The following is a 4,629-nucleotide window of genomic DNA, read 5'->3' on the forward strand; positions in this document are numbered from 1 at the left end:
AAGGTACGAAATGAAGCTGCGCGATGTACATAACATGCATTACGAATCATTCGCGCAGCTTCATTTGAATTCGCACAACACTTGAACACTTGAACACTTTACAAAATCATAACACCAATCGTCCAGGACTTAGGCTGACGCACGTGCGGCCGCTCGCTGCCGATCCTTGAGCTGTACTGACGATTTCGTGTGGTAGCAAGAACGAGAGCACACAGAGGAACTTTCGATGCAGCAGTGCAAGCGAGACACCGACATCAGCACAGCGCTGCGAGCAGATCAAATTGAGCGAGCTTGCCGAAAATGAACGCACACATTTCCACATGTGTAACTGTGTTAGTGCCAAAACTGTGTCGAAATCAAAACGCGCTCTCGCCTCCGTGTACCCAAGTAGCAGAGCCGAAGTTTTTCAGAGATTTTTCTGTGTGCCAAAGCGAGATGCCCTGTCTTCTCTCTCTAGATTTTGGACAGCAAACCGCCGCGCGTGTAGAGGTGTGTGCGTGTGACGAAAAATGATGGATGAAAAACTCTGGTCTGAAGTCTTTCGTTGGTCACACACACTACCAGCATTGCATCTACCAGCGGATTGCGCTATACCGAGTCTACCCATCTCTCTCGATCTACCATGTTTTTTTCTGCTATCGCACTTATCCGGGAGTTAGGCATCCTCAGTCTGTCCAGAACTTTCGTTGTGGAAGGATGTGCGGGAGTGATATGCGATTTCTTGTGTCCCCTACTTTCCTTGTTTACGTTTTGCGCAGTGTTGTTTCTTCTTCCATTGTGGAATGATTTATCCTAGCTAACTTGTTGAGGTAAGTTTCTTGATCTCATATTTGCTGCAATGTACTAATTCAACTAATGCTTATCGGCTTCTAATTTACAGGTGCATGCGCCATTCATCAACGCCTACGTGTTGGCATCATCAACAATCTTCAAAGTGGGTGACGGAAAGAAATTGTTTTCCAGTTTTAAAATATTAAGGTAAGTGTTGCTCTCATCTTATACGTAAAACTATCCAAAGTAATACGTACTACATGCATTTATTATTGGTTAATTTTTATTGACAGCGTTCAGCACAACTCAGCCACAAAACAACGCACTGGATTACGCTAAGAACCTGTCGAAACGCGCGCAGCCCCCGGGTGCAGTAGGAGAAAGGAAGAACGAGAGGAGAAAACTAAAGCCAGCGCGCAGCTCTGATGGTACCCCGTACGCGGTAAGAAGAAAAAAGATCGAGAGGAGGAAGAACGGTAAATTTGGAAGGGGGAGACCGTTCTGCCGTCTCCACAGTGTGAGTACCCAACCGGCATTATCGCGCGATTTTTATGTGTATCTATCATTTTTCTTATTCTAACATTCAGAAAAATTTTCATTCTGTCTTGCTCTTCTGGGTGTTGGTCACTTTTTGCTCGCAACTTGGCTGTGTCACATCAACCATCCTCATGTTTCATATGGCTCTTCTCTTTCCATCGTTCGAGAGAAACTCTTGTGTCTCGCTTTTCTGGGACTTGTCCAATTTCGCTAGCTACATCAATCGTTCACGCAAGCGTTCTCCTCTCGCCCGCTATTTGTATCATTGTACAGGTACTCCCCGATATACGCTATCAATGCGGACCGGAGACAATAACGTATCTCGAATATTAGCGAAAGTCGAATTTCGAGGTTTTATTATAGCTAATTTTCGTATAATTTTGCATGAATTGGTAGGTTTTAGCCACTAAATTAGTTATTTGATCTGATATCAACTGAAAATTACAATGTTATACCTTTTGAAATGGTTTTTAGTATTAAAAAAAAGGGAATTTATTTTGCATTCGACATTCGATTTCCCAAATTAGTACAATTTGCTCAAAGAACTATCAAATATAGAAAAAAGCGTATAGCGAAATCGCGTGTTTCGAGTATGGCGTATACCGAGGAATACCTGTATATTCTCACGAGGAAGGCGCTGGTTCGCGTTCTCATGAAAAAGTGGTAGTGTGAAATCAAGTTTGCAAGCAGAAGGACGAGTCGATGCGTGCTCGTTTTTTCTCTCGTGAAACCACTACGGAAAAACTATTTGGCAAGTACAGCTTTTAATAAAGGGTTACATCAATCTTTATCAAACTAAATGGTATTAATAATCGTGGTATCAAATCATATTCATTTTCTATAGAAATCGTAACACACGCACGAACGGAAGTGAGCACGGACCACAATAGAAACAATATTCAATTGGTTGGTAAGTATTGCGCTTCGCGTTAAATGGAACAGCTGTTGGCAAAACATTTAATATTTCCCTCTATCCCCAGCAGTGCCGAAAACAACAGAACAGGAGAGGAAAGAAGGCAGGCACGATCCTCCAACGTGCTACCGCCTGGGAGAGGAGAAGCAGCAGGAAAGTAGGGACGATCATCCAGCGCGCTAGCGCAGCATGTGGGAGCAGCGAGAGGGAGGCAAGCAGGAAGAATTTTTAACGTGTGGACACCATTCGACGAAGACAACTCTGGATGAAAGGAAGAACGCGGAGAGAAGGCAGGCAAGACGGGTACGTGTGTATCCCGCACCGGTTTTCGGCAGTGTGAATTGTGTGAGTATGTACATTTGTATGTGTGAGTAAAAAGGTAAAATAAAGAGCGTAAGCATGTGCGGAATCGACAAATGAGAGTAAGAGCTTTGTAGGGAGAAAGGAGAGAATGAAAGAAATTGAGAAGGGATGTAGCATACAGAAACCAAATGTATCCCCCAGGACAATCGCATGGCAATCGGATTGAACGCGCAACATTTTCCATACAATCCGTAGTGTTGCGTTTTCTTCGCGCCAACTTTGCCTGTATTTTCAATGAGCCAAGCGATTTTACCCCCTCCTACACGCATTGTATCCTACAGCACGCTTGACGCGGCAACGTTCACCACATACACACACACATCTCCACACTCAGGGTACGACATCTTCCCTGTTGCTGTTCTGGACTCAGACAAAATTTGTGTTTCTACACTTATTGTTCAAAAAGTAGTAGCTCTTAGGATCTGAATTTACAAACAAATATCAAAATGTTATGTTCTGCTAATGATATTGCACTAAATTTAATTGCACTACATTAAGTTTTTACATATCTTTCGTAAAAGTTCGTCAGAGTATGAAAATGTCGATTCAATTTGTCATGAATAACTTGAATTTTAAGATTTTCGCGCATAAAATTATGACGCGCGCTGTCTGTGCGGCGGCGTAAGTCGCTACTCGTATAGCCGTCTCGCTTCTTCTTGTGTGTGCTTTACCGTTGCTCACCGCTTCAAGAACATTGCTGCTCACACACACGTCAGTCTGTGGCAAACAATTGGAGGGGGAGGATGCGTCGGTTTGCTCCAGAAATCGTGTGTGATTTTGGTGTTCTGGATTTGGTTCCATCGCTGTTTGTTTTGGTGAATTTGAAAAGGTAAGAATCATCAACCGATGTAAAAGTGTGAGAGTAAGATGATGCTGATGGTGACTGATGCTTTTCTTTGTTTTTTTTTCGGCTTTTATCCACTGATGGCGTCGAGCATCGCCGAGGATGTGATCGAATGCGGAATATTCTAAACGAGGAGCTTCATTCCGGATTTTGTTTGCAATAAGGTAAGTTATGATAACACACAAAGCATACCAAAAAAGAGTGAGTAATCTTATTCTTAACTTTCATTTCTTCAACAGCGCTGAACTCATCCTCCAGCTTACAACGAACGGTCAACGGATGAGGAAGGAGAGGAGGGACGGCAAAGGTACACGCACAAACGTGCACACCTCAGCCTTGTCGGAGAACGAGAACACGGGAGGGGGAGACCGGCAACGTAGGTTCTATACGTTCTTCATTTACGCTCCCTCATGCGTTCGTGCGTGCGTGCACGCGCGCGTCTGTGTGTGTGTATGTGTGTGCATGCCTGCGTGCGTGGCTGTGTGTGTTTTTGCCGCTTCGCTTAACGAGATCCTACGGGATCACCTTGTGAAAAACACCAAGAGAGGGGGAGGGGTAGGTGTATGTGTATGTGTGTGTATGTGTGCTTGCATGCGTACGTGGTTGTGAGTGTGTTTTTTGCTGTTTCGCGATCTCCTACGGAATCAAAAGGGGGTGGGGGGGAAACACGAGGGGGGGGAGGAATGAGGTGTGTATTTGTGTGCTAGCCTGCATGCGTGTGTGGTTTTTGTGTGTGTGTGTTTTTGCGTTCGCGTTCTCCTACGGGATCACCTTGCGAAAAACACCATGGGGAGGAGAAGGTGTGTGTGTGTTTTCTCTTCTTTGTCGTTTCGCACTCTCCCGTGGGTCTCCTTGTGTGCGTTAGTTTTTTGTTTTCAAGAAGAAAAAAATACTTCGAAAAATACCAGTGGGGAGGGTGTGTGTATGAATGAAAGAATGTGCTTAGAAAAGAAAGTAGAAAATAAAAAATATTGAACAACGGATTCGTAAGTGTGTTTGAACTCATTGCAATCCGAAAGGAAGCGAGGGGGCTCTTAAAATGTAGTACACATGTATGCAACATGTATCGTGTCGCCGCGACGGTGTATCTCGCTCAATCCGTTAAGCCTGAAAAGTGCTTCTATCGGATCGTCTAATCGGGCGCCATTTAATCAATCCGTTAGCGAAAAGTCGCATGGATTTTGGTACCGGGGATGGTACA

At 44.3% G+C, this 4,629-nt stretch overlaps 1 long non-coding RNA gene across 3 annotated transcripts; it reads left to right on the top strand.

Moving 5' to 3' along the window:
- The first annotated feature begins 489 nt into the window (after positions 1 to 489).
- On the top strand, positions 490 to 2,621 carry LOC120897506. 3 transcript variants are annotated; one of them, XR_005738538.1, is made up of 5 exons: positions 490 to 809; positions 881 to 978; positions 1,065 to 1,213; positions 1,359 to 2,218; positions 2,289 to 2,621. It is a non-coding gene; the product is annotated as an uncharacterized LOC120897506 (long non-coding RNA). The 3 variants fall into 3 exon arrangements; XR_005738536.1 differs by having other exon boundaries at positions 1,065 to 2,218; XR_005738537.1 differs by having other exon boundaries at positions 1,065 to 2,218; positions 2,292 to 2,621.
- The last annotated feature ends 2,008 nt before the right edge of the window (positions 2,622 to 4,629 follow it).

This window comes from Anopheles arabiensis, chromosome 2 (assembly GCF_016920715.1).
Source record: "Anopheles arabiensis isolate DONGOLA chromosome 2, AaraD3, whole genome shotgun sequence".
NCBI lineage: Eukaryota > Metazoa > Arthropoda > Insecta > Diptera > Culicidae > Anopheles > Anopheles arabiensis.